The sequence below is a fragment of the Mustela putorius genome, unplaced genomic scaffold (genome assembly GCF_011764305.1).
Source record: "Mustela putorius furo isolate JIRA1106 unplaced genomic scaffold, ASM1176430v1.1 tig00003863_pilon_pilon_pilon, whole genome shotgun sequence".
In the NCBI taxonomy this organism is placed as follows: Eukaryota; Metazoa; Chordata; class Mammalia; order Carnivora; family Mustelidae; genus Mustela; species Mustela putorius.
In genome coordinates this window covers 11,673,519-11,681,073 of record NW_025422015.1, presented here as the reverse complement: position 1 = coordinate 11,681,073, position 7,555 = coordinate 11,673,519, and positions in this window count along the sequence as shown.

Sequence of the window (7,555 nt, the reverse complement as noted above, 5' to 3'; positions counted from 1 at the left end):
AATACTGGACCACAAGGAGAATTTGAGAGATAAGTGACACCATAAGACGACACAACGTTAGAATAATTGGGATTCCAGAAGAAGAAGAAAGAGAGAGGGGAAGAGAAGGTATATTGGAGAGAATTATTGCAGAGAATTTCCCTAATATGGCAAAGGGAACAAACATCAAAATCCAGGAGATGCAAAGAATGCCCCTCAAAATCAATAAAAATAGGTCCACACCCCGTCACCTGATAATAAAATTTACAAGTCTTAGCGACAAAGAGAAAATCCTGAAAGCAGCCCGGGAAAAGAAGTCTGTAACATACAAGGGTAAAAATATTAGATTGGCAGTGGACTTATCCACAGAGACCTGGCAGGCCACAAAGAACTGGCATGATATATTCAGAGCACTAAGCAAGAAAAACATGTAGCCAAGAATACTATATCCAACTAGGCTATCCTTGAAAATAGAAGGAGAGATAAAAAGCTTCCAGGACAAACAAAAACTGAAAGAATTTGCAACACCAAACCACCTCTACAGGAAATATTGAAAGCGGTCCTCTAAGCAAAAAGAGACCCTAAAAGTAGTAGATCAGAAAGGAACAGAGACAATATACAGTAAGTCACCTTATAGGCAATACAATGACACTACATTCATATCTCTCAATAGTTACCCTGAATGTTAATGGCCTAAATGCCCTCAATCAAAGACACAGGGTATCAGAATGGATAAAAAAACAAAACACATCAATATGCTGCCTACAAGAAACTCATTTTAGACCCGAAGACACCTCCAGATTTAAAGTGAGAGAGTGGAAAACAATGTACCATGCTAATGGACATCAGAAGAAAGCTGGGGTGGCAATCCTTATATCAGATCAATTAGATTTTAAGCCAAAGACTATAATAAGAGATGAGGAAGACACTATATCATACTCAAAGAGTCGGTCCAACAAGAAGACCTAACAATTTTAAATAGCTATGCCCGAACATGGGAGCAGCCAACTATATAAACCAATTAATAACAAAATAAAAAAAAATACATCGACAGTAATACAATAATAGTAGGAGACTTTAACACTCCCCTCACTGAAATGGACAGATCATCTAAGCAAAAGATCAATAAGGAAATAAAGGCCTTAAATGACACATTGAACCAGATGGACATCACATATGTTCAGAACATCCCATTCCAAAATAACAGAATACACATTCTTCTCTAGTCCACATGGAACATTCTCCAGAATAGACCACATCCTGGGTCATAAATCAGGTCTCAATTGGTATCAAAAGGTTGGGATCATTCCCCGTATATTTTCAGACCACAATGCTCTGAAGCTAGAACTCAATCACAAGAGGAAATTTGGAAAGAACCCAAATACATGGAGACTAAACAGCATCCTTCTAAAAAAATAAATGGGTCAACCAGGAAATTAAAGAAGAATTGAAAATATTTATGGAAACAAATGATAATGAAAACACAATGGTTCACAATCTGTGGGACACAGCAAAGGCAGTCCTGAGAGGAAAATATATAGCGGTATAAGCCTTTCTCAAGAAACAAGAAAGGTCTCAAATACACAACCTAACTCTACACCTAATGGAGCTGGAGAAAGAACAACAAAGAGAGACTAAACCCAGCAGAAGAGAAATCATAAATATCAGAGCAGAAATCAATGAAATAGAAACCAAAAAAACAATGGAACAAATCAATGAACTAGGAGCTGGTTCTTTAAAAGAATTAATAAGATTGACAAAACCCCAGCCAGACTTACCAAAAAGAAAAGAAAAAGGACCCAAATAAATAAAATCAAGAATGAAAGAGGAGAGATCACAACCAATACCAAAGAAATACAAACAATTATAAGAGCATACTATGAGCAACTCTACGCCAACAAATTCGACAATCTGGAAGCAGTGAATACATTTCTAGAGACACATAAACTACCACTGGGGGTATAGCTCAGTGGTAGAGCATTTGACTGCACATAAACTACCACAACTGAACCTGGAAGAAATAGGAAACCTGAACAGACCCATAACCAGTAAGGAGATTGAAACAGTCATCAAAATCTCTAAACAAAAATCCAGGGCCAGACGGCTTCCCAGGGAAATTCTACCAAACATTTAAAGAAGAATTAATTCCTATTCTCCTGAAACTATTCCAAAAAATAGAAATGGAAGGAAAACTTCCAAACTCACTTTATGAGGCCAACATCACCTTGATCCCAAAACTAGGCAAGGATCCCATCAAAAAAGAGAATTACAGACCAATATCCTTGATGAACACAGACGTGAAAACTCTCACCAAAATACCAACCAATAGGATCCAACAGTACATTAAAAGTATTATTCATCACAACCAAGTGAGATATATTCCAGGACTGCAAGTTTGGTTCAACATCCGCAAATCAATCAATGTGATACAATACATTAATAAAAGAAAGAACAAGAACCATATGATAGTCTCAATAGATGCTGAAAAAGCACTTGACAAAGTGTAGCATCCCGTCCTGATTAAAACTCTTCAAAGTATAGGGATGGAGGGCACATACCTCAATATTATCAAAGCCATCTATGAAAAACCCACTGCAAATATCATTCTCAAGGAGGAAAACTGAAAGCTTTTCTGCTAAGGTCAGGAACACAGCAAAGATGTCCGTTATCACCACTGCTGTTCAACATAGTACTAGAAGTCCTAGCCTCAAGAATCAGACAACAAAAAGAAATTAAAGGCATCCAAATTGGCAAAGAAGAAGTCAAACTATCACTCTTTGCAGATGATATGATACTACATGTGGAAAACCCAAAAGGCTCCACTCCAAAACTGCTAGAACTTGTACAGGAATTCAGTAAACTGTCAGGTTATAAAGTCAATGCACAGAAATCAGTTGCATTTATTTACACTAAAAACAAGACAGAAGAAAGAGAAATTAAGGAGTCAGTCCCATTTACAATTGCACCTAAAACCATAAGGTACCTAGAAATAAACCTAACCAAAGAGGCAAAGAATCTATACTCAGAAAACTATAAAGTACTCATGAAAGAAATTGAGGAAGACACAAAGAAATGGAAAAATGTTCTATACTCCTGGATTGGAAGAACAAATATTGTGAAAGTGTCTATGCTACCTAAAGAAATCTACACATTTAATGCAATCCCTATCAAAACCCCATCTATTTTTTTCAAAGAAATAGAACAAATAATCCTAAAATTTATACGGAACCAGAAAAGACCTCGAATAGCCAAAGGAATATTGAAAAAGAAAGCCAAAGTTGGTGGCATCACAATTCTGGACTTCAAGCTCTATTACAAAGCTGTCATCATCAAGACAGTATGGTACTGGCACAAAAACAGACACATAGATCAATGGAACAGAATAGAGAGCCCAGAAATAGACCCTCAACTCTATGGTCAACTAATCTTCGACAAAGCAGGAAGGAATGTCCAATGGAAAAAAGACAGCCTCTTCAATAAATGGTGCTGGGAAAATCGGACAGCCACATGCAGAAAAATGAAAATGGACTATTCCCTTATACCGCACACGAAAATAGACTCAAAATGGATGAAGGACCTCAATGTGAGAAAGGAATCCATCAAAATCCTTGGGGAGAACACAGGCAGCATCCTGTTCGACCTCAGCCACAGCAACATCTTCCTAGGAACATCGCCAAAGGCAAGGGAAGCAAGGGCAAAAATGAACTATTGGGATTTCATCAAGATCAAAAGCTTTTGCACACCAAAGGAAACAGTCAACAAAACCAAAAGACAACTGACAGAATGGGAGAAAATATTTGCAAACAACATATCAGATAAAGGGCAAGTATCCAAAATCTACAAAGAGCTTAGCAAACTCAATACCCAAAGAACAAATAATCCAATCAAGAAATGGGCAGAGAACATGAACAGACATTTCTGCAAAGAAGACATCCAGATGGCCAACAGACACATGAAAAAATGCTCCACATCATTCGGCATCAGGGAAATACAAATCAAAACTACAATGAGATACCACCTCATGCCTGTCAGAATGGCTAAAATTAACAAGTTAAGAAATGACAGATGCAGGCAAGGATGCGGAGAGAGAGGAACTCTCCTACACTGCTGGTGGGAATGCAAGCTGGTGCAACCACTCTGGAAAACAGTGTGGAGGTTCCTCCAAAAACTGAAAATAGAGCTACCCTATGACCCAGCGATTGCACTACTGGGTATATATCCTAAAGATACAAACGTGGTGCTCTGAAGGGGCACACGCACCCGAATGTTTATAGCAGCAATGTCCACAATAGCCAAACTATGGAAAGAACCTAGATGTCCATCAACAGATGAATGGATAAAGAAGAGGTGGTATATATACACAATGGAATACTACGCAGCCATCAAAAGAAATGAAATCTTACCATTTGCAACGAAGTGGATGGAACTAGAGGGTATTATGCTTAGTGAAATAAGTCAATCGGAGAAAGACAACTATCATATGATCTCCCTGATATGAGGAAGTGGAGATGCAATGTGGAGGGTTGGGGGTAAGAAAAGAAAAAATGAATGAAGGTGGGATTGGGAGGGAGACAAACCATAAAAGACTCAATCTCAAAAAACAGAGTGAGGGTTGCTGGGGGGAAGGGGGATGGGAGAGGGTGGTAGGGATATGGACATTGGGGAGGGTATGTGCTATGATGAGTGCTGTGAAATGTGTAAACCTGGCAATTCACAGACCTGTACCCCTAGGGATAAAAATACATTATATATTTATTTAAAAAAATAAAAATTAAATTTAAAAAATGGAAAAAGAAAAAGAAAAAGAAAAATAATTCTTTGTTTCAGGTCATGATCCCAGGGTCCTGGGATCAAGCCCCGCATTGGGATCTCTGCTCAGGGGGAGCCTGCTTCCTCCTCTCTCTCTGCCTACTTGTGACCTCTCTGTCAAATAAATTAATTAATTAAATCTTTAAAAAAGAAGAAGAAGAAGAAAATTTTAAAACAAGGAAAACAAAACAAAAAAATTTTCAACAGAATTGACCATTCTTTATGTAGGAGTTGCTTCTCTCCCCCTGCCTCTCTCCAAGATGGACATACAAACAGCCATAGCCTAACTGAAGCCATTCCACCAACCCTGCTGCCCCCTGAGAGTTTAGCTAAAATATACTCATCCTGTTCAACTGGAGCTCTGAACAAGCTATGCATGGTTTAGTGTTGTTTACTGGAAATGGGTGAATTATTCCATGATCTAAGTGTTGATCCCATTAGAATGCTTTTCCAGTGGCTACATTCTTGAGAAAACTGCAAAAAAAACAAACAAACAACAACAACAAAAAAAACACAAAGAAGAGTGTACATGACTTGAAGGAGTCTGGGAAATATGGTACAGGCAAAAGTCAAGGGGAAATTGTTTTTGAACAATACGGTGTCACTGTAGCAATCTAAGGACAGGTTCTCTCAGCGGAGAATGTGATGACTAACACAAGCCAACTAGGAGTGAGTAAGCAGTGCGAAGAAGTGAAAAATGAAAGACAATTCAAATAAGTTATGATGTTATGTTTCTGAAATTAAACTTCCAGTTAAACATGATAAAGGAAGGAGGGATTTTATTTTACTCTCCTCTCTTAAAACTCACTGAAACAAACAAAAAAATGAGCTGACCCCAAATAGAACTACAGCACACAATGCCAAAAAACTCTAAAGCCTGGCCTGAGGTGGGGAAGAAGGGTGAGGACCATACCCTAGGGCTCAGGCAAAATGCCAATTTCCCAAGTGTCAGATCTGATAGACAAACCAGCAGTGCCCTACGAAAGGATGCCTGGCCCAGGTGGTGAGTGGAAGGAGCTGGAATCAAGCTCACGCTCCGTTCTGCAAACAGAGATAAATCCTTTTTCCAGATCACGCAAAGGCAACATCTGCTCACCAACCATGGGCCCACAGGGCTGTTCTCACCCAAAGTGATGCCTTCTTCCAAATCACACAGCACCCCGTGTGGGCTCGTTGACAGCCCTGGGTCCTCAGTTAGAGACTGAAGGTCCAGGAGTAAGATAGGCAGTGGGTGGAGTCAGCCCCTGTGTGTGTGTGTGTGTGTGTGTGTGTGTGGCAGGGTTGAGGGGGGCACATCTCTCTGTATCTACTCATTCCTCTCCTTAGAAATACGTCTCATTTATTTTTAGCGTCCAAGAGTGAGGGTGGCTCTCAGCGAAGTCCCTGAAGTAAAAAATAACCTGCTCGTAGGTGCTTCTCCCTCTCTAGGCAGGCGAGCATAAGAAGAATACAGGGAAAGCAGGTGAAGAGCTTACAGCACAAGAAGACACGACTAAGGAAGCAAATTTCAACCAGCAAGATTTCTAAAGAAAAAACAAAAAAGGAAGAAAGTGTGATGATTAATTTTACGTGCCAGTGTGACTGGGCTAAGAGATGCCCAAATAGCTGGTAAAACATGATCTCTGGGTGTGTCTGTGAGGGTGTTTCTGGAAAAGATTAGCATTCGAATAGGTAGACTGGGTAAAGGACATCCACCCTTATCAATGTGAGCCCACATCATCCAATCTGCTGGGGACCTGAATAGAACAAAAAGGAGGAAAAAGAGGAAATTTGCTGTTTTTGCTTGAGCTGGGTCCACCATCTTCTCCTGCCCTCCCACAGCAGTGCTCCTGCTCTCAGGCCTTCAGATTCTGACCAAGACTTAGTCTCTGACTCCCTGGTTTTTGGGCCTTTGGTCTCAGACTGAATCATCCCACTGATTTTGCTTGTTCTCCAGAAGGCACCTGGCAGATAGTGGGACTTCTTGGCCTCCATAATATTGTGTCAACCAGTTCCTATAATAAATCTCTACATCTCTTATGGATAGAAATGTAGATCTAGAGATACAGACATAAATAAAATCTCCAGTTAGTCTATTTCTCCGGAGAAACCTGACTACTATAGAAAGAAAGAAAAGACACAAAAACTCAAAATAAATGATGAGAAGATAACTAAAAGTAAACTAGCAAATATGCATATTTCAAATTTTGATCAACACTCTTAACTGGGCATCTACAGAGGTCCATCTCTCATCAAAATATAGGTTTTCCCACAACCATGTTGACTTTGGATGTTTTCAATCTTTTAGATTGGAGAAATCTGTTGGATGAAAAATAATGGCTTCTCAATTTTAATTAGCATTTCTCTGATGATTTGTGAAGTCAAGCATGTGTACATATATTTATTGGTCATTTGTATTTGGCTGGCCCTAGAAGAAGCCTCCTGTGGTGGGCAGAATCCTCAAAGAAATGTGAATGACATTCTCAATTAGGAGAAAACCGACTCGGTGCTTTTGAGGTCAGACTTTGCTGGAACTTTAGTTGTAGAGTCAGCTCAGTCATTAGGGACAGACTTACTTTTGAGAAAATCTAGAGGGCCAAATTATGTTATGAGGTTTTCTAAATTTGGGGTCAGCCAAAGGCACAGAAAAGAGAAGAAACAGAATCGAAGGAGTCAGAGGAATCTTACTCAGGGTCAGACAAGGCAGCATGCTAACCCAAATGACTGGGATAAAGGGGTCAAACCAAAAAAAAAAGCCTTCATCTACCAAAGTATCCTGGCCCGGAAC